This window comes from Lemur catta, chromosome 14 (assembly GCF_020740605.2).
Source record: "Lemur catta isolate mLemCat1 chromosome 14, mLemCat1.pri, whole genome shotgun sequence".
NCBI lineage: Eukaryota > Metazoa > Chordata > Mammalia > Primates > Lemuridae > Lemur > Lemur catta.
In genome coordinates this window covers 10,514,730-10,538,015 of record NC_059141.1, presented here as the reverse complement: position 1 = coordinate 10,538,015, position 23,286 = coordinate 10,514,730, and the positions used below count along the sequence as shown (strand labels likewise).

General features: G+C 42.2%; 1 long non-coding RNA gene across 3 annotated transcripts; it reads left to right on the top strand.

The window, feature by feature from the left end:
* Positions 1 to 130: 130 nt before the first annotated feature.
* On the top strand, positions 131 to 18,560 carry LOC123649692. 3 transcript variants are annotated; one of them, XR_006739113.1, is made up of 4 exons: positions 131 to 168; positions 1,666 to 2,032; positions 14,421 to 15,126; positions 17,902 to 18,560. It is a non-coding gene; the product is annotated as an uncharacterized LOC123649692 (long non-coding RNA). The 3 variants fall into 3 exon arrangements; XR_006739112.1 differs by lacking the exon at positions 131 to 168 and having other exon boundaries at positions 517 to 2,032; XR_006739111.1 differs by lacking the exons at positions 131 to 168; positions 1,666 to 2,032 and having other exon boundaries at positions 8,344 to 15,126.
* Positions 18,561 to 23,286: the final 4,726 nt, after the last annotated feature.

Below are 23,286 nucleotides of genomic sequence, written 5' to 3'. Positions count from 1 at the left end.
GTGTTTTTTCCTTATATTTATTATATATATTAATTTCAGCCTTTGTTGTCATTGTTCCTCTCAAAGCAGATCTTCTACATGCTCTCCTCTCTGTCTCTCTGTCTCTCTCTCTCTCTCTTTTTTTCCAGGAAACACATGTATTCCTTGAAGGATCCTGACTCTTACAAGGTATGTTTTCCTATGAATGAATTTCATGCAATTTATGGCCATACCTTTAAAGGGTAAGAAAAAAATATGCTTTTGCTTTAGTGGCCGAAGGAGTTTCATAGTGATTTTTGGTTTCAAACCATCCACTTAAAAAATGAAAGCACAACCTAAATGTTTACCCGCTGGGGGTGCAACACTCCTCTGCTTTAGAAGGCCTGGGGCACTCAGGGTGCTGGGACCTGCCTGCTGGGATAGGAGGAGTTAATTAAATTACCTTATATTTAGTGTTAATTTTGTCCTGGGCTTGTCAGGTAATAGACAACAGGCCTGGACTTGACCAAGAGCACCAGCCTGGGCATGAGCCGCAGCTCCTGGGTATTTCTATTGTCAGATTAATTGAGTTGACATCTTGGTTGCAATTAGTTACAACGTGGTTCCAATATTATTTCAACAGGTGTCAATTTGGGGACTGTGGTCAGAATCACACAACTTGTTACATGAGGATGGCAGGGCTCAGTTCCACTCAGCCACCCAGGTGCTGATGTGACTGTGTCTTGTCAAGCTGGAGGGAGGGAGGGGAGGTTTGGGGCTGTTTCTGAAGAACCATCACTTGCAAGAGAATTTGAGACCGAAATGGGTTAAGATGTCAAATTGGCACGCACTCCCGCTGGGGCGAATTTGGAGCAGGGAAGTCTTGTGTTGACATAAGAGCGTATCAGGGATTCTTCCTGCATTAGGAGTGACCACTTTTGATTACTGATTACAATTTGCATCACTAATGCAAATCTGAACCTTTTAGAAAGTTGGTGATGGGAAGTCCTAAGTAGGGTGAAATGATATTTCCCAGTAGTGTTATGGCCCTGACCCATACAGACTATAGGACTGTAATTCCACAAGACAGGAAAGTGGTCAGCTGGTCCAGCACTTGTGATGGCATGGACTTGGACTCAACTTATTTCCCACCCACACTCCCAAGCCCTGAAAAGCGCTTTCACATCATCACTCAATGACAGAGACTCTCAAGGCCCCCCTCCCTTGTTTTAGAGAGAGCAACACAAGGCATGACCTAACGAAGGGACCTTATCAAGTCAGTTCCTTGCGGTATTTTGTCCATACACTTTTGCTCACTGAAGGAGATCATTAGTGGATCTTTAGTGGTTGCCAAGCTGCAGCCCCTCAAAGGGCCACTCAGTGTTCTGGAAGAACGTCTGCCATTTGAAGATATCACTGAACCAAACACAGTTTCTCGATCTGTGGGGAAAGGAAGAGGTAGGCCTCTGCTCTTTGGAAATTGAATGTGAACTTATTATTTTCACATACTGTTTGGTGTCGTTTCCACATGTTAATTGTCCAATTAGTAACTTCCTGAACAAAGATCCTCTTTCCTTCCATCGTCCAAAGCTGGTGCCAGGTCCCTGAATGGAGTGCAAATAAAAGCATGTTGTGTCTTACCCAGTAAGACTAGGACAGAATTAACATAAAATTTAGTGAGGTTGTGTAACTCTTCCTGTCTCACAGATCAAACAAATCTATGATGGCAAGTGTAGAATGCCTTGGTCGAGAAAAAATCTTGAATAATCGACCAGAGAGCCACGAGACCACTGTGTATTCAAGAGCCTTGAGTCACACAAGCAAGCTCAGATCCAGGCTGCACTCTCCGTCCACCCACAGAGGAGAAGTGCTGAGCACGTGCGACCAGCCTGCCAGCAGAAAAGCTGTGGAGCTGGCATTCTGGTGCAAGCCCTGAGCAAGATCCCAGACACCCCAGTCCCCTGACCACAGCCCACAGAGAGCCACGCTCCAGTCCTGGGTCGCAGAAGCAGCCTGGTGCAGCCGCCACATGCCCGGAGCAGCTGGCAGCAGGCGGCAGCCGGAGGAGGCCGTGGTGAGTAAATTACCATCCAACCCCCTCTCCCCGCGGATGTCTCAGCAATTGAGCCTGCCAATGAGCCAATAATTATGATGAAACAACTGGTTTTGCTATAGCTTTACATACCTGCCACAGGCACTTTGGACACACAGAATCACATGTTGGGTGGAGGAGACAAAACCAGCTGAAAGTGTGTCTATTCATCATAGCAAGACAGGGGTGAATCAGGACATGGTCCCTAACATTTGGAAGAGCTAAACGCAGGTCCAAGTTTTCAGAAACAAAATGCCATTATACACAAAAGACTGAAGGGTGACAGGTGGCCCCATTAGGAAAGAATTCACAAAGCTTCATTTCTGATAATTACTTGGAGACTGAAATATAATGATCCCATTTATTCCATCAGCAAGAGTTGTCATGGTCTTGTTGCAAGAACGAGCCTCCGCCCTTTGGAAATTCAACATGAATTTACCATTTTCACATACTGTTTGGTATAGTTTCCACATGTTAATTGTCCAATAAGTAACTTCCCGAACAAAGATTCTTCTCCCTCCCAAGCATTGAAGCTGGTGTCAGGTCTCTGAATACATACAAATCAAAGCTTATTGTCTGTTACCTGCTAAACCTAGGATAAAATTAACATAAAATACAGTGAGGTTGTTTTCTTCTTCCTAGCTCATAGATCGAAAAAATCTATGGTGGAAATACAGAATGCTTTTGTAGAGAAAAATCTTGAAATAAGAATGTATGTTTTCCTATGTGGAAATACCACATTAATGGCTAATACTTTTGGAATTAATATCATCTCATATGTAACATGCATATTATTTATATGTAATTCACACATTTACACTATGAACATCATATCCATATTATATATACACCCTATACATAGCTAATAAGATACTAGCATTCTATTCTTAAATATCCTTAAGTCATGTCTTTATAACTAAATTTTTCTAGCTTTTTATCATTAATTATACAAATGTATTGTTTGGGTAAGGTTTTAATTCTTGTCATTTAATTTCCATTGTACACCACCGTAGACCGTTTGGAATTAATGAGAAAACGAATGAGTGAATGAGTGAGCGAACAATGTGTGCTTCCCACTGTTGGTTTCTCTCCGTATAACATGGATATGATGTTCATAGTATTCTCCTGGCAAGTCTCAGTCTCGAGGAGCCTTTTACACTTGAGTACACACCACACACAGACCTCCTTCCACTTTGACTTTCTAAGCGGGTCCGTAGAAATCTTCCAAGAGCAGAATATGGCTTAAAGAAAACACTACTTGAAATGTATTTAATGATATTCCCTGAAGTTACTTGGCCAAATAGGACTGAATCTTTATAACACAGAGAGAAAACAAAATTATTTACTCATTCAGTATTTATTAGTTTGGAAACGGGGACACAGAACCTAGCACACAACGCACTGATGTTTGCTTTATCCCGGTACCTGCCTCGTGCTCCTTCTGAAGATTCGAGGAAGAGACTTACAGTTCCCAAGCTAATGTTGACTCTTTGTAGCACAATTTTTTACGTTTTAAGGAGCAATTAATTCTGATAATTGATGTTGGTACGACGTGGGTCTTAAATGATTTATGAAAGAGTTTTCTCAAGACAGGAGTCTCCGAGAGTGTCCCTACCCATTGCCGCCATACCCTGGGGAATGCCAGGAATGAAGGACAACAGAGGTGGGCAAAGATGGAAAGTGGGATACTCAGGTTTGGGGACAGCACATGCTAACCCAGGGCCATACTCCAGAGCTGGAAGTGCAGGCAGTAGGCAGGCTCTAGGGGGAGTTTCGGGCACCAGGCTGAGACTGAGACCACAGAGCCTGAACGGGGGCTTCTGGCTGGGAGAGGCTATGGTCACATGGGTCTGTGGCTGCCTGTGCCAAGGAAGTATCCAGCTATCCCAGACACTGAGCCCACTGGCCAGCAATCCACTGCTCCTGGAAATTTTGAGTGCTTTAGGATTTTCCTTTCAAAGGGCAAAGAACCCTAGGACAGGTAAACTTTGGGCTGTTACACTTTGTTTATGAAGCAAGAACTTACTCAGAGTTAACTGAACGCTACTGAGAATTAAGAATGAGTAGTGGCATTGGAGAGGGGAGTGAAAGGAACAGCTGATAGGGAAGGACAGGGGGCCTAGAATTTATTGAGCACCTACTGTGTGCTGGGGACTGTGCTAGTCCCTTTATACATTTGTTGTTTCTAAATCCCCATAAGAGCATTGAAAGGTGGATATAATTATCCCCATTTATAGGTGAGGAAACTCAGGTTTTAGAGGTTGAGTAACTTGTTAGTTATATCACCACGAAGTGGCTGTACTGGCATTTCCACCTACCATTGCCTAACACCATCCATGTTCTCCCTCAGTGCCATGAGGATGTTCTAGACATGCCTCTCATTCCCAGCTGCAGTCCAGCCTGGGGTCCCTTGCGGGAGCCAGGATTGGGGGTAAGGAGGCTGTTGACTGGCTCCAAGGGGGGTGTCCAGAGAGGGGTTGGGTGCTTCCTCTCCTCCGCTAGGTCCTCATCCACCACTCCAGAGTAACTCCATATAGGTACAATGCAAGGAAAAATAGTATGAGCTTGCAAGACAAGTACAAGCCCAGAGTTGACATCAAACATACATGTGAAAACTGGATTGTTATTTTCTTGGAGCATGGTGAGAGAGTCTCTTTCACTTCCAAGAATGGTCTGGGTATGAGAACTCAGAGAAGCCCCAAAGCCCTGAGACGGAGCGGAGGCCGTCCATAATTTATCGCTTATCTGACCAAGAGCTGTCTTGGACAGATTGAAGTCATTAGTTGGGCAGACGTAGGCGGGAGGAACCTCTAAGGTACCTGGCACGGCAAGCACCAGCGTGGTCAGATCCTAAATCTCTAAAATAAAATTACTAGGGCAGAAAAATTCAGTACATTCAGTGCCGTCCTTCCCTCCCACCTCCTGGGAGCAACATGTGCCCTTTTGAAAAAATGGCCCTGATAAAAATCACATCCATTTACTACAATGTCTTGTCCACAGTCGCAAAAGAAAGGCCTTTATCATCCCCTGAATTAGATCTGTGATTTTTTTGAATGACATGTATAATAATTAGACTGTAAAGATGTGCAGTTAATCCATTTAAAGGTGTAAAGAAGTCCATTTAATGAACATTATAGTCACATTAGACTTGGAAACATCCAACTCTTTTGTTGAATAAAAAGAAGTTCAATGAGATTAACTTCTCTTAGTTGGTTTTAAAGAATAATCAAACATGTCTTCTTCTGATAGTGTACTGTGCCTTCTCGCATGGCTTCTGCATACCAATGTCTTCCAGCCCAGAAGGGTAAGAATAAGGCCGCCGGACCTCACATTGCAGTTAAATAATTACAAATTAAAGAGGATCACTTCTACTTTCTATACTCACTATAGAGTGATAAGAGGCTGAACTCCTTGAACTTGTAATTATATAACAGAAATGTTAATCTTCTGGTTGGGTATTCTCTCCTGCTGCATGAAATGTATTCTTACAATTATCAAGTTTACTACTTGACACATAGATATTTCTATGGGATTCCTATTACTTGATCCCATCAGACTTTGACCACAAGTAGGGTAATGGATTCTGTTTCCGAATCTTGTACCATTTCTTGTCTCCAGATGAGGGTCCCCATGAAGGCTGCTGACCTGGCACAAGTGCCCAGCGCAGCACTACCTGGTCCAATTAAGAGTGGCTCAGAATCCAGGCTCCTGGCTAGCTCCTAGTGCCATTTAAAAGAATCAGAGTTTGAGGCAGAAATGGACAAGTTTGGAATAATCTCACATTTGATGAAGAAGATGCCACATCCATATTGCTAGACTGGCTGTACCCTTTCTGCTGAGAATTTTCGTTGTGTGCGTGGAGCCAAACGCAGAAGATGAGAATGTTCAGATTCAATCACTAATCAGCCTCTTCTCCCTCAGGCATCTGACTTACTGCTCCCATTTTAGTTTGGGAATATATATTTTAATTTTACCTTCTATATACACTCCCTCTCTTACCTATTGTTACAAAGAATTTAAAATCAAGCAAAGCAACCACTGAGATGTGTAACATATCCCATAAGACTTCAGAAGGCAACGGGTATCTATTTCCTCTTACAAAGAAAAAAAAATCAAGGAAAAGAAAGCTTCAGTAGTAACGAGGACAAGCCTAAGAGCTGGTATAAATGGGAAATTAGAGAGTTAGCCTCGGAAGACAGTGTCAGCTCTGCCTCCTGTCTCTTAGCTTTGTGCCTAATGCCTCCTGCTAACCAGTGACAGTGATGGATGACGATAGAGATTGTCTAAGCCAAACTGCTAACCAGCACTGTGTTAGATCTTTTTGTAGTTTAGGAAACAAAGCTGATAAGATCAAGAGGCAACATAATCCTGGCTAATGTAGTGTGATCTGTCTTGTATAGCATAATTGGACATTATGCAAACATCGAACCTTACACCAGCCATGCTATTTGTAGGAGTGGAAAGGAAAACTTACTTCAGCTTAAAAGAAGTTTTATTTTAAGTAATAATAATAATAATGATAATAATAACAGGATGTGCCTTCCAGAGGGAAGAGGCCGTCCATGGCCGTGTCTATTTGTGGTCAGTTGAGGCTAACTCAGAAATTTACACTGGAGACCCAGCACACATCTCCAGTTTGATTTCTCACTTCTGTTTTGCTCTGGCTCATTTAGAATCCACAGAGATGAATGTCCAAGAGGGATGAAACAGGGAGAACTTGTTCCAAAAGCTCACAATTAGATCATTGCCTTTCGAAGCTCCTAAACACTGGCTTTCAAAAAGGACCAAGAGGAATAACGCCTCCAGCCCTCAAATGTCCTTGGAAAAGAGGCAGAAGAACATAATGTTGTGCTGTTTGTTGCTGTCACTTTTCTTTTTTCTGAGGTTATTGTCCCTTTGTGTTTATAGCCAGGGAGACCTGTACTAGGTGAGACCAATCGGCGGTATGTTCAGTAAGCAAGCGAGCTAAAAGGGCAAAAGCAGAGGAAACTTTCTATGTAATTCTGGAACTGATTGTCGGAGTGTAAAAGGCAACATGTTCTTTTTGGTACCTGAGTTTTTCGTGTAGAAACTGATTTCGAGGGCTAGGTAGCCCTGGGATATTCATCATGGGTGAAGGCTGCTAATATCACCAAAGTTTGAAGCTATTTGGTAACTGCGTTTAATCAACTTGAAATTAAAATTACAGGTCAGTGAGGAATATCTATAAGATCCTTTTAAAAAGGCATACATAGAAGAATCTATTCATATGCAGAAAATGTGTCAAAATGGTTTTATCTCAGACAGCTCCTAAACAACAAGTACTTTTCCCCCTTCTCTGAAAGGATCATTTAAATGTGAATACATTTTTTTTTGCTTAAGTTATTAAATTTTTTTCAGTTTGCACAAATAATTATAATACTTGGTTTAGACTGGAAACTGCTCTAGATGTTTCTCCATGGGATAAAAATCTTATGAAAATTAAACAAATGCAGAGGAGAATAAAAATAGTTTGTCAATATGCTGCTCCAAACTTGCCCAAAGATAATTATCATTGCCTATAAATACATGTTTGAGGTTCGCTTGAATACGTTTTTGTAAAAAAGAGAAAAGTTATTATCTTGAAAGGAACTAAGTAGCGCCTAGAAATCACTATCATGGTCTGGAGTGAACTAATCACTTTATCCTCATCCCTGAACACATTTATCCACCTCCTAATTCTTCACCTAATTAGAGGGAAATGCAGAGCTGTCCTGGTCAGGGAGGTAGGGATTAGGGTTAAGAAAACACTTGTATTTGGAACCCCCTACCTCCCCTGGTCAGTGTGAAAGATTCTCAAAGAATCTCCCAGCCTAGCTAATCCATGACCCTCAGCAGGGAGGAAGTGTTAACAATTTAGTTTAAAACTCACGCTCTCAGACAAATGCATCAAAACCGGCTTTTCTCCTTTGATTTGTAGGTATTAGTTGTTTTCCAGGCCCCATTAAGGACTCTTCATCCTGTACTGCAAGGGGCATTAAGCTCTAGCAAGTTAAAGTTGTTCCCAGCTCTGTGTTATTCAAAGGCAATTTACACTAATTATTCGAGTCCACAGCGTTACCCATATTAGCAGAATGAACCATCTCAGCAGGTAAAAGTACTTTTGAAATGTTAATTTATTACGAAGGTATAAAAACGTCCTTAAATTAAAATACAGTTTTAAAAAATTAACAACAATCTTAAAGGATGGGACTGAGACATTCTGTACCCCTTTTATATTCGTACCAATGCCTTCATAATTACTTATCTTTTAAAAGCACAGGTTGTCAGGCAAACAGCTGTGCATTCTCCAACACTGTTATTAACACAAAGATCTCGCCGAGTTTGGTGCATTTTTCTACCCAGTTTGCCCATGGAAGCTAAAGGAATCCCCCGGCCCGGATGCATTCAGAAGGAGCAATGTGGTTTTATGCCTCAAAAAATCAGTTCATGAGTGTTGGTTGCTGTTTCTCAGTCATTGACATTTTCAAAAGCCTCTTTTATATGCTATTGCTTGCTCCAGAACAGCCGCTCTGGTCTAGGAGAAGCCGCAGGGTAGCATCAACAATTTCTCCAGCAGCATTTGGGAGTCCACCCAGCAAGGTGTTCATCCTGGGGGCTCCCCAGGTACCTCGGCTCAAAAGTTTTGTTATAAAGTCAGAGACTCTATTTTGCCTTCTAGGCTCAGCCTCTGTCCCCTTTACAGGGGAGAGAGCGGGGGAAGGGGGAGGGAAGGAGGTAACTGAGTGGACTCTGCCATATTGCCATATTGGGAGGGAATCTATTGCTCAGAAAAGATCCAACAGCCAGGCGCTGGCCAGTACGGGAAGCGCCAACAGCGACCCCTCCTGGTAACCTAAACAAGTCACAGGTTGCAAACCCTGCAGCGAGTCGTCAGTGAAGACTAATTTGACTTCGTTCTGCTTTCATTCATTCTGCAAGCATTTACACACGAATGTATAAAAACCAAGCTCTACCCTCCAGCTGTTCAAAAAATAATAAGGGTGATAAACATGTAAAGCAGTAATAGAGTTACAAGGAGAGGGTGGTAGGGCCCATAGAGAGATCCATGCTGCCCAACAAGCACAGGAAACTGTTTCTAAAAGTAAAATAAAGATTTACTAAGCAGAGGAAAAGAGAATCCAAGGTCGAAAAAATAGCAGGTGCAAAGGCCCTGAGGCACACAACAGCATAGCACACTGAGAGACCTGAAGGTTGCTTGGGATATCTAGACTGCCCAGGGCTACAGGAGACAGCCCTCAGGAGCTGGGCAAGGGCTCTACTCAGCTATCCTGGAAAGTACTGCGCCTCTTCCCATAGACTAGAGGTCTCCAAACTTCCCTGATCATATATATATATATATATATCCCCATCCCTAAGAAAGCATCTGCTCATCCCTAGTATATGTGTAGTTATGATTAAATTATATACAGGTATTGATTTCAAGCTGCATAATAACTACTAATAATGTTCATTTTATTTCTTACCTTTTCAATCAAAATTTTTAATGAAAGTTCTAGTATTTTCTTTCCTTGCTACAATGGATCATTGACAGTGCAAATACCTCAAAATTAATGCATCCATGGAAGCCCAAGATCTGCCCCAGAGATTCTTGCTATCCACCTCAGTAAGGCATCTGTGCTTCCACTCCCTCGTGCAACTAGAAGCTTGATCACTTTCCAAGAGTTCATACCAAATTAGGGCAGAAACAGGTGAAGTGCAACTACAGCAAGCGCCAAAGCAGTCCTAACCAGTGGGTCAGCAGACGTGTCCCCTACGTCCTACACAGCCTCCGCCCACAGGGGAAACCTGGTCCTGCACTTTGTAACATCTTTTTTCTCCTGTCTTGAAGTGAACCCATTCATGACCCAAAAGTCAACACACCTGAGAGTGTATACAATAGGTTCTAGAGTCTAGAGCATGGCCAGAAATACAATAAGAGCACCCAGAGGTCAAACTAACACAGTGTATATAGGTCAATTAATATGAAATAATAAGAAGACTGAGTTGTGTAGCATAAATAAAAGAACATATAAGTCACAATAGAGCCAGAATCTAATTTATACTTGCCAATTGTCTACTAAATGCAGTTTTCCATAGATTCTTTATGAATTCCCACAACACACACACACACACACACACACACACACACACACACCCCTTAACTACTATCCATACAATTCCAGAGTGATCAGGAACCCATATTGGATGCCCACAAAATACATGATAGATCAGCTACTGCTAGACGCCATGAGTTATGTAGATACCTATCTTTGCAAAACTTAGTCCTGGGACTAGAATTTGTACTTAGGTCATTGGAAATAGTGCAGTCCTTGAGATTCTAGAAATGGCTAGGAGAATCAGGATGCCTTATGCTGCCACAATTCACCTCTCCATACAACCATCCATCCATTAATCCATCCAACAAATACTTATTGAATACCTCCTAGGTGTCAGGCATTCACACACAGTATTTATAGTCACAATTGGATGGGACACATTTTCACCTCGTATTAAAATGTTACTTACCAGACAGTAGTAGGAGATGGAGATCTAAAATGATTGCACAAACTAACTGTACTTCGGACAGAAACTTAATCCCTGATCAGTGCTCTGTTTACAGCAGGTGTTCAAAATGTCTTTTTGAATCAAACTGTCATATTATGTCCATTTCTACTTGGGAAATATGGTAAAAATCTTATTTATTTGGAAATGATCATAACCCAGATGCTATCTGAACTAGCCCTCCTTTTTTAAAGAAATGCTTTTTATTTTATAGATCATATAAATGAACATGTATAAATTAGATGTTAAAAATACTTCGGAACAAGTTGCTTCCAATAGTTTTGTAAAACACCTTTGCCTACAAATAATGGATGTGAAATCACACACCAATTGATTTAATCATGTCTCCTAAAGACCTTTAGAGTCACAGCCCAGCTTTCATTACAGAACATCCATGGGAGTAAGAATAGTACATTCCCATAAAAAATTTCTATGGTTCAAAGTATTCACTAGTTAATCTGGCCGCCCCTTCACCACTACCACCATTTAGTTTGAATTAATGAGGATAGATTCACTAATGAAAGCCAAGAATTTTCTTCAGTCTGATGAGACAATACAGTCACGGGGAGTAGTTCCATAAAATAATTTCCCTGGCATATGCTGAGAAGCTGGAAGTGCTAAAAAGTGGTGGTGCCTGGCTCAAGGCTTGTGATCAGAAGGGGGTGAAATTACGTTAGAACTGAGAGTTTTTCACTTTAAAAGGCATAAAGAAGCAGCACTCATTTTTTTCATATCAAAAGAAGTCTTGAAAAATGAAATTAAAGGCCTGAAAATCTTTTAAAAATCTGTCATTATCTCTGGAGCAATGCAAAAGTTAAAAATTTGCATATGCAGGAATCAAAACATGTACACAAAATATGTTTGCTGATAAAGATTGTATATGTGCAATGCATAGTTTACCTTTAAAATGGTGGCTTCAACTGGTAACCACATAGATTTTCTATGAAACTGTATAAAATGGGTTTACTGGCTGCTTAAACATCTTGAAACTTCATTCATGTAGACAGGCAGCACAGTTCAGTCAAAAAAACAAACCTGTCTTGAAGTCTGGAGGCTCAGACCCTAGATCCAGCGCCATGACTAGCCACTAAGGTGACTATAGGCAATTCGTTTGACCCAGTTAGACTTCAGTGAGCCTCACGGGAAAATAAAGTTTCGATTGGCTTGGCCCTCACGGATTCTGTCAGTGCCAAAATTGTTAAACTCCACGTAGGAAGTATTTGCTATGGCCATCAAAGGAAAGTTGCGTATGAAAGCAAGTGCTTCCAAAAATAGACATAAAAAGAATTTTAAAAAATTTGGATTGAAGAGGGAAAAACATAGTTTTCTTTAAAGCGCGTGCAAACACACACAGACACACACACACACACGCACGCAAGCCTCTATGATGTCCACTTTGTAAGACCCAGCAGTTCTGCTTTTCCCCAGTTGAATAAAACGTGGTTTTGCAGGCATGCAGATCACATTGCATTTGTGCACTCTGCACAAGGCTATTGGCTTTAGACAGCCCTTAATTCTAATTAATACAAGTCCAGCTCAATCAGTGGGTGGAGGAAGAAAGACTAGAAATGAAGAAAGAAAATGAGACATCAGCACGAATGCCTATCATATTGTGAATATCTGTTCATCTGCATAATATTAATGATACCAAATATGCAAACAGATGTTTCTCTCATTAAATTATATATGCAAATACTACTAGTAGGAGTGGTAATGTCTCGGGGTTGAGAGATCACTGAGGGTAATTAAAGGTTAATCCAGTTTTCAGTTCAGAGACTACACAAGAGTGGTTGGAAAGAAAAATTGTCACTTAACCTTCAATTCATTACAAATGGCACATGGATTTTTACTAAAATAACAAAAACATATATCTGCTAATCATTTCCCTTCACCTCCACTGTGGTCGACCTCCAGCAACCATCAGCAAAGACTTCTTATAAGTTGAGCAAAGTTGACTGTTGCCATGCAGAACATTAATAAAAAAATTATATTTCCTCCAGAAGTACATAGAACCCATCTAGAGTCATAATCTCTGAATCCTAATAGAAAAAAGTCTGAAGTGCTTACATCACTACCCCTTGAGTATAATTGTTTTAGATACTGAACGTGAGATATTGAATGAAGGCTGCAATGACTTGACCAAGATCGCACTGTTTTTCTTATGAGATGAATTGAAAATGGTAAATGGCTTTGGAACATTTTTTGATAGAAAAGTTTAACTCACCAACTGCTGTATTTCCACTTCACATATTGAAGGCGGGAAAACATTCAGCGATAAAGATCATAAAAGTTCAGAATTGGCAAGTCTACGAGAAGAAACACAAGGTCAGTGTAAATTCTATATTTGCAAGAAGAGTTGGAGAACAGCACAGGGAGAAAAGGTTTTCCTGCATTTGTGGAATAATAAAAGAGGATTTCTTTCCTGATCGATAGTTACAAAGAGCTTACCTTTGGTTTAGTGGGAATCAAGTTCTAAAAGGGTAATCTCCCCTCCCTTTACTTCTTTAGCCCTTGATTCTACTACAAATGCACAGCTATTCACTCGGTGTAAAGATCCACGCAGAGCTAGCAAGCAGAATGCCTGAAGTCTCCACGCTCCTGTAAATGTAAAGTGTCCCCTCTGCTCTGACCAGTCGGAGATGCTGATCAAAATGAAATTAGAAGTTTCATAGGCAAACAGATCCCTAACATTTAATCCTCATTATTCACTGGGGATTTTTAGCTAAACCCAGATTTAATTTTAGTTCTTGTGCCACCAGAAAAATCAAAGCTCCTTTCCAAGTTGCCATTCTACATGAAATCTAAATGAAAATCTTGGAAATAAAACTAAAGGCCTTTTTTTTTTTTTTTTGCTCCTGTTTTTTCATAGGAAACAGTGCTGGTTTAAGATGCTAAAAAATTGCCTTGGGAAAGGCATATTTCTCAAGAAAATGGGCTAGGTTTAACTTTCCCAAAACATCTTTTTCCTAGAATTCTTTAAATCCTCACTTATTGGAAAACCCAAAACAGAAGGTAGCCACTAATGTCCCAAACAGAATAGGGAAATGTCTTACAATACAGGGGGTTTTCTTGTTTGCACAATACCAAACAATTTAACTTCTTTTTTCCCCACTACTTCATTTACTGATTTTTCCCCCAGCTCTGCCAAACTGCTATTTGATCTCCAACCAGGAAGTGGGTTTGCTAAGTTTGCAAGGGAGGAAGGAAGATAGCCTGTCCTTCCCCACTGCTAGTAACAGAAAAGACCTAATTGAATTCTCTTCCTATTTGACTAGCTATCTCTTAGCAGGAAGAGAAGGAACAGGGTGTTTTCCAGGTCTGAGCTTAAAATGAGAGGGTGAGGAATAGTTAAGGCACTGCCTGAGTTACTAGTACGTAATATATGCATTATTCCCTGGGTACATATTAAAAGATCTGATCGCCTGCCCTCTTGCAGCTAATTCTGGGTAACATTTGGAGATCTCCAGCCCTACTCTCGGGAGGCTCTTTTGAAATAACATGGCCCTGTGCTTCTCTACTTAAGTAATTGAGTGGTAAGAATGATTATTACACATTAGGAAGAAGCCACATTTCCCCAGTGTGAAGCAGCCCGCCCTTAGCGGCACACATCTCAGAATAGCAGGTGGGTGGGGTTGAGGCTGAATTTGGGAAGCTAGATTTTGGTTAGAAAACTTCTTACAGGGCCAATTTATTTTGCTAAATGCAACAGAAACCCAATTCCCACAGAGTGGAGGCCTTTCATTTTGAGTGATTCCTGGCTCCTTTCCCCGGTGCCCTAAAATACAAGGGCTGTTTGTGGTTGATTTAGGCCATGTCAGTGACCCGAACCTCGTTCCGACTCATCTCGCCGACCATCTCAGGTTAGCGCCGGTCCTGGCTTGAGAGGGCGTGATGAGTCTGCTGCATCGGGAGCTCCACTGGGCAGGACCGTGAAGACAAGCAACACAGCGAGAACGACCCACGGAAGGCGCCCAGCGGGGACATCTCAGGCAAAGTGCCTTGGGACACAGTCTGAGGAGTGGCCACTCTGACTCCAGGATGCCCCTCAGCCACTTTGAGCTTTGGTATCTTCTGCTGCAAGACAGGAAAGCAATAGTGCTGACCTTGTAAGACAGTTGAGATGATTCGATATGATAAATGTACACGTAGTGCTGAGCATTCAATGCCAAGTAAGCTAAAAATGATGGTGATAATTAGGATTAAGAACATCAGCCCGAAACACTGGTATTCTAGGCCCTTGGAAACAGATTCAGTTAGAGAATGTCTCCAGATGTTCCTACCGTGGCTGCTGCTTTATCTCCACAGAACAGGGTTGGATTTCCTTCCACTCAAAGAAAGCAGCTGAGCACCTCATCAGATGTGAGGGGCAGCCCCCAAACGTCTCTCTTAACAACTTCCTATGGTACTTACAATGGTCTCCTGGAGTCAATGAGCTGCATGGAGAGACTGGCCTCTGCATCCAAGGCAGATCTTTAAGCGGCATCCTGGGAGATCACCTTCACGCCAGTACTGAGGTGAGCTCTGGGCAGTTTATATTAGAAACTCCAAAAGTGTTGTGTATGCCCAAAGTCAAACCAAGTGTCATCTGCAAAATCAGTGTTCTTTGGGGTAATGCAGGGGCTCTGGGTTCCCCAAACCCACATGCAAATATGCCTTACTCGCTCTGAGTTGGCACACTGCTTCACCTCTGTAAACCTCAGCGTCCTCATCTGTAAAATGGCAGTTTCAGTCCCCATGTCAAAGGATTGACACATGGATCACACAATGATGCAGGAGAAACACTTGGTTAAAGATCCAGTAGCATTAGAAATAGAGAGGTTTGTAGGGTCGCATACACCGTCTCATCCTGGTGTCCAGCACCAGTAATTGGAACACTGTTGTCTGCGTTGACACCACTATTCTTAAGCCTAATAGTTTGTTAATTTAATTCATTAGGAGCTCTTAAGCACTTGAAAGGGTGTTTAAAAATACAAACCAACAATTAGTCTTTGGGGACCAAAGAATAAATGCAAGCATAATGTATCACTTTTCCTGACTCAACAAATACCATTTTGATGTGCTAATGACCCCTTAGTGAAGGCAGTAATTTTCAGTTAAATAAAGCAAATCACAGTCCAAATGCAAACTGTCTACCTAGCCACAATCTGCCCTTCCTTGTGAATCAGCCAGGAATAAACATTAACCTAATATTTATAAACAAATAATATAAAGTAACATGTGTAATATAAAATGTACTATCAAGAAATCTGTGTCATGTGGAATGGAGACGTCAAGAGCACTGATCCAGGAACCAGAGATAAGGATTTGAGTCCAGCCTCTGACCCTCACTAGCTCTGTGAACTCAGAAATCATGCCAACATTGTAACAAAGGATATGCCACAACCACAACTAACCCGCCTTCTCTGATCCTCAAGTTTCTCATCTGTAAAATGGGGGCAATGCTACTTGCTGCCCTTCAGCCATAGTCTTACTATTCTGTAATGAATTTAAATGATTTTGACAGAGATATGGTACAGACTGAATATCCCTTTTCCAAAATGCTTGGGACCAGAAGCTTTTTGGATTTCAGATTTTTTTAAATTTTGAAATATTTGCATATACATAAATACAATACGAGGTATGTCAGAGATGGGACCCACGCCTAAACATGAAATTGATTTTATGTTTCACATATACCTTATATACATATAGCCTGAAGGCAACGTTTTTAATAATTTTGTGTACGAAGCAAACTTTTGACTGTGGCATGAATTCAGGTGTGGAGTTTTCCATTGTGGCATCACATTGGCTCTCAAAAAGTTTTGCATTTTGGAGCATTTCAGATTTCAGGATTTTGGATTAGGGATGCTCAACTTGCACATGGAATTAAAGAAAAAGGACTGCTGTTTGAATCCTGCCTCACCCCGAAGTAAATGTAGAGAGACACTGGGTAAATCATTTACCTCCTTGCAGATTCCCCGCCTCCAAGGTGGGCTTGAGGAGGCGATTAGTGACTGTACACAGTACCTGTCTTCCAAGACTGCAGCAGTGAAGCTTCTGGCAAGAACTGTTTGTTCCAGCATCTTGTTGTACGTGCTTGTTGATTTGCTGTTAGGGACGAGTTGTGCAAGGCTGGAAGGACACGGTAGTGCTCTGTTCACTCACCCTGCACCCTAGGCACATTCACTTCTCAACTTCCTGGAGGCCACATCCGTGCATCCATTAAACAGAAACCACGATTCCTCCCACCCACCCAGCGCTGCTGGACAGATAGAGCAACATAACGCAGCACACAATGCCTGGCATGGAGCAGGAGCCCAAGAAATGTCAGTTCTTCTCCTTTCCCCTTGAGGATTTAAAAAAGAAAAAGCAAATCTCAGTGTTATTTTATGCAGTCTGGCCGAAGTATAATGCTTTAAAGAACTGATGCAAAAAGTAAAGCAAATTATATGCCGTGGGCACCAATTCCTGAACCGGTAGCAGGGAGGGGAGAGGAGGAATTGGCACAAAATGAAGTTGGAAGAAAGGAAGGTATTCCAGTGACATTTACTAAGTAAGCTACCTTCTTTAAGTGAGGGGGAAGAAAAGACTTCAATGGATGGCATGTTTAGCCTGCCTGATTATGGCTTACCCTCAGGGTTTATTTCTATTAATAAGAACATAATTGATTGAAGGGCATTGATTTATGAGAAACTAATGCCCTAATTCTGTGGGCATGAAGCAAAAACTAAATATTTAACTTTAAAGCATGACCTGTAATTATCTTCCATTCGTATATTAATCTTTGAGGTAGTTGCAAGGTCCAACTTTCATGCTGCTGTCCATGAAATCTGCAGGAAGTCAGGAGAAACTGGTGGGAAGAAGCTGGGATTTGGATTAAAGCCATCTGGGCTCGAATCTCGACTCCAGCATTCACTTACTCTCTATGCAACTTGCATAAACCACTTACCAGCTCTGAGCCTTAGTTTCTTCATCTGTAAAATGGGGGCAATAATAATACCTCCCAGGGTTATGGTAGGGTTCAAATGAGGGAAGAGATGTCCTAGTTCTTTCTTTAAAGCAGTGTTCACCCCCAACCTGGCTGCTCAGCGGTGGGGTGGAAGGAAATAGCGTTTGGGGGAGGCAGCAAAAAATAGAACTTGGCACAGGAGTTTTTCAATTGTCCAAAAATATATTCTTTTCAGAATTGTTTCCCAGAAATGGCGTAAGTGTATGCATGTGTGTTTGTGTGTGTGTGTGTTTTCTGAAGTGGATAAAATTTGTCAACAAAATCTTTTCTAAAAATGAATTTTTTGCACATCTATTTGCAGAATTTTGCAGAACAAAACAGAAGATATCTTGCCTGCCTGCCTCCAGACATATCCGAGGGGATTAATTTGTCACTCTTCAAAAACAACTCTTTGGAGGGATACCCACTTTGATTCTCTATTCTCACATTAATTAGTAGTAGAAGGAACACCGCACACACTCTAGTACAGGAGAAATTAGGAGAAATAAATCTGCCACCCTTCTCAAGGGAAAGAAACAAGGAGTGCTCAGTTCAGTGCCACCCAGAGCTGAGGGCAGCGGGGGCCAAAATGACCCAAACTAGTCACCTGCTCCCCTCTCAACCTCCGCAAGGACAGTCAGGAATCGTTATTTGCCAGAGAAGCTCTGAAGATTGTGTTTAGTAAAAATATTTTTTTAAGCCTAAGCCCCAAGGACAAATGCTTTTGAAAATAAAATGAAGACATAGTTGATTTATTTTATTTTACTTTTTTAGTGATCATGGGGTAAGTTGAGTATATCGGAACCAAATTCCAAATCAGAATTTGAGATTATTGTTGAGGTCAAACACTGAATACTATTTGTATTTTTGACAATTGCCTGATTTATTTTTTCTGATCAAGATCTTTATCCGAAGGCATCTTTGATTCAGATTTGTGTTTACTGTGATGAATATTTTAATAGAATTTTTTCCAGTAAAGTTTAGCTTTGTCCCTATCATTTTGTGTTGGTCAAATACAAATGATTTTCCTTTAAAACACTGAAACATTTTCCTAAATATTCATCTTTAAAAATAATCTAAGGGTATGAACGCCATATACATAAATTGACATCATTTTTACATGATACTTATAATAGTGACATGCATGTCCCTGTGTTCATGAACATTTTAATAAATTATATCTTATTAAAAATAAATAAATAAATAAAAATAATCCAAGGAACACTCAATTAAAAGGAGGTACTTTACTGGCTGGAGGGGGCATTTCTGTCACTAAGTTGGCCATAGGCCACCTTTGCAAGGTGAGTGGGTCTCTCCTTACTGCCCAAGGGAGCAGAGATGTGGAAGGCTGGGTGTAGACCCAGCAGTCCAGTGTCCCCACCTTTTCTGGGGCCCCTACCAAGCAGTTCCAGAAGCGGTCTCCTCTCTGCTGCCTGCTTGTTTAAGGTAATTACAGCATGTACTTCCTCCCTGCTGCTTCTGCTGAAGCAGAAAATACTTCATCATTTACTTCAGTCATGAGAATAAAGCAAAAAAATCTGGAACATAAACACCATTTTTTTCTTTGCATTCAAAGGCCGGGCTCAGGGTGAGTTTGTGAATAATAAACCCAAGTTGGCAATCAAGCTAATAAGTATGAAGTTGCTGGGGAGAGAAGTCCTCCAGCGGGCTGGGAGCTGAGAGGGTGCCCAGGGCTTTTTGTTCCCTTGTTGGTAAATAACAGTCCTTTATTTACATACAGTTGTTTCGGTTTCAAAAGATATTCAAAGCCGGGCTAGTTTCTGCAGTTGCTTTACATGGCAAGGAATATATATGTGAATTTTTAAAGAGATTTAGCCCTAATTAAATCTATGCTGCCCGGAGAGAGTTGCAGGCGAGTAGGCCTGAGGTTCCAAGGGGGAGAGGAGGTGCATGTGATTAGCAGACCCGCCAGGGTTATAAACATAGGCGCTTTTTTTTCCCCCTGAAATCAGAATTACCCTCCAGAAAGTATTCATCTGCAGTCTTGGGCTCTGAGAAATGCCAAGGTCAGGCGCCTTTTGGTTTAAGAACAGAACTTTGAACTCTCCATTTCAAAAACTGAATTTCTCCTCCTCCTGGCGAGGAAAAGCGTCCGAGGCTGAGCATCCCCATTCAAATTCTCCAAACTTTCAGCATTTTCCGTCTTAAGCTTGTAGCAATAAAAACCCCTGGTAATGAGTTCCCTGCCGGAGACAGAAGTCCTGCATCCAATTTGTACGCCGGCCCGGTGAAATGGTTTATAAGTCTGAGAGTCCGAGGGGGGAAAAAAATCTAAAGGAATTCTCCAGAGAAGGAATGAAGGGCTATCATTGAAATCTTTATTTATGTGAAGAGAAAGAGCTAAAACATTACCTCAGAATGCAAGATTACAACATCAGTCGGATATAAAGTAAATCTATTCTAGTGGTGAAACATCAGAAACCCATAATCCTTTCTCAAAGCCCTTTTGTTATTTTAATGTCCAACAAATTATGCTTTTTTTTTTTAAAGAAGAAAAACACTTAGATTGGAGAGGTTTCTTTTGCTCCAGTAAAAGTAATTTCACTGCCTAAAAAAGTTTTAATTTTCTGTAACCCAGTCTTCACTGTGCCGGCCGAGCATATGCACAAGACCAAGGTAATTTTCAGCTTCAATAGAATTGGGCACAAAGTGACCACCAAGATTGGCCTTGAGTTGCTATGGCAACGGTATTCCTAAAAAGAACTTAAGTTAAGCGGGGGCATTTTTGGTTGCTAATTTTAAACTTTTGCCTTTATAGTTTTTTTTTTTTAAGCGAATGCGTATGGATGAGTAAATTGCGATGCTGACTGCTTTTTCTCCCTCCCCATGTCAGTCACATCACAGGGCTTCTGACTGTTATCTGATAAATGACTTTGTGAAGAATCAGCTAAGAAATACGGAAATAGTCAAAGCAAGTTGGGCAACTGGGGAAAAAAATTAAACCTCTTTCTCTGTAGAAGCTCTTTAGAGGGAAGTCCTCTTGGGAAGTCCATGGGAAGAGGCCGGGCCCAAGAAGGGACGTGGCTTCCACGTGCCCAGCCCTGGCTTGGGCAGAGATGGAAAGAGATCGGGTTGTGTTCAGGCCAGAGGCTCTATCAGGCAGAAGGACAAACACCCTTGCACTCATGGAGCAGACGTGGGAGGGAGTCACACAAAAGCCACAGTAAGTGATACACAAAGACAGATGGATAGATGGGTAGATGGATAGATACATCGATCGATAACAAATAGTGTGTCAGAAGATGATAAGTGCTATGGGGAAAAAAAAAAACATAGAGGAGGCTTTCCAAGAGCCAGAACGGGATGTATTTTAGAACAGGGTGGTCAGGGTGAGCCTCACTGAGGTTGGGGACATTTGAGCAGAGACCAAAACAGGTGAGGATCAGGCTGGCAGAGGGAACAGCGAGTGCAAAGCCCTTGATTCAGGAGATCATGATGAATTTTGGTTACTCGTTACTACACACCTCAGCGTCTATGAATTTCGTAAGTTTTTGTTAAGGTTTTGTGTCCCTCCACTAAGTGACCCCAGACTTCAATGCACAAATTCCTGACTCTTAGTTTTCTTATCTCTTTCCTCGAAGTCAGCCAAACGCTTCATCGGGGCAGTTCGGCCTTGCCCCAGAAACAACTCCTCCCTCCTTCTCATGTGTTAGCTGGGAGATGTCCCTCAAATACGTGAGTCAACCTGGGGGCACCTGTTTTGTCTGTTTGAACACCTTGTCCCTTCGTTAGTGTGGGTCTCATATTTGTGCATGTCCCATAAGCGAGTGTTAGAGTGAATACGAGCTCGTATTTTTAGGGCAGCATTTTTCACCCGAGCATTTGCAAATCTATGACCTCACTAGGATCCTAACAACCCTCTGCAGTACCCAGAGAAAGTGCCATTGCCCTCAATTTATAGATGGGTTGGCAGATTGGACTAAGTGCCCCATGCCACAGTGAGAGGCAGACTCCACTGGGTCGAGGGATCCTGATCCCAAGTTCAGCGTCCCACCCCCAGCACACATGGCCAGGAGCTAACTTCAGAATAGACAACAGCTAGGACAGCAGAGGCGTGGAATTGCTCTGGAAACGTGCAAACCAGAGGGCCAGGTGAGGTGACAGGGCCAGAGTTAAGATGTAAGTTATGCGAGTTAACCCAGGAATTAACCTGGCAGGTGAGGCATGTGCAAAAATGTATCTCGAAATGGGTGCAGAGGCCACAATGCTTGGAGTCGGGGGCCCTGAGTGCTGGGCTGCTTGGCCACCAGTGTGCTCCTGGGCACAGCAGTTTCCCTCTCTGAGCCTCAGTTTCCTTGGTGGTAAGAAGAGAGCCCTGGCCTAAGCTGCTTTCTCAGAGCACAGGAGGCAGGCAAGGAGGTTTCAAAGGCCCCGAGAGAGCATAAAAATATCACGGAAACAAGTACTGCTTCATCCTTCATTTCAGGTACCGAGAGCTCCAGGACTTGTGTGGGCAGCAGTACCTAAGCAAAATTTAATAGCATTGTTCTCACTGCATTTATTTTTACATTTTCATTCTATTTATGGCAAATGCTGATTTTTTTTTTCATCTCTAGCAGGAATATCAAGACTCCTCTTAAAATAAGTGAATTCAAGTAAACATAGTGAATTATTAACAGAAAAATGTTAAGTAAATAACATTAGAGGTGGAACTACAGATATTGCAAAGATTATGAAGGTGGCTGAGGAGCGAGTGACAATGAAATGCTGAGTCAGATGACCTCAAGGATCCTTCCACTCCGGAAAGCAGTGGAGAGATGGTTGTGAATGAACCTGGGCTCCAGATCTGCGTTACTGGCTCTGCCACTTACACAGCGGGATAAACGTGGGCAGGTTGCTTAATCTCTCTGGGCCTCAGTTTTCTGAACTGTAAAATGGGAATAACAGCACATCTACCTCAAAAGGTTGCTGTTGCCCTTAGAAGAGTGCCTGGCTCAGGGTAAGTGCGATGAGAGTGTTACTGTTATTATACCTTCAAGGAGTCCTGATCAGCTGGGGGCTTTGGGAAGGGACGGGGGCCCAGTAACCATGACCACACCCACTGGCTTAGCAGAGCCCCAGTGCTCACACACACTGTTTCCTGTCCTTGAACAAATAATCCCAGTGTCTCCCCAACCCTCCCTCTGTCTCCCTGTTAGAAAGCGAGTGAAGCTTTCCATAAACAAAGGGGTGGGGGAGACTGGCCATCTGGCCCATCCTCTGTCCACACAGAATGGTAAAAAGGTACCCAGGTGTTACCTGTCTTCTCAACGTTCATCTGAGATCCTGCAAGAGTCAGCTGTGAGCCACATGTTAAATCACTTCCTGGGCCAAAGAGAAAGAAAGAAGAGAAGGGTGACGAAGTCGGAGGAACACGAGTGGCAGCTTGCCCACCCGGTGTCCTGTCCAGGCTCCCCCCTCCATGCTTGCTCCCTGCTCGGAGTCACACTTTATACTTCTTTGTCACAAACCCTGTTGGTTTTCAACCCCTCAAAGGCCGGCAAAGCAGCGTCTTCTGAGAGACCAAAACCTGAGCGAGGCCCCGGGAGGACGTTGCCTGACCTTGCAAGTGGCCTCGGGCAGAACCTCCGTCTACACCTGGTCTACCCAGCCCTGCTCCGCTTGGGGGCCATGGAGGAAAGCATGGTCGCTTCGGGGAAAATCGGTTGCTTTCTTCTGGTGCAAGTTAACATTCTCTGGGGGTCAG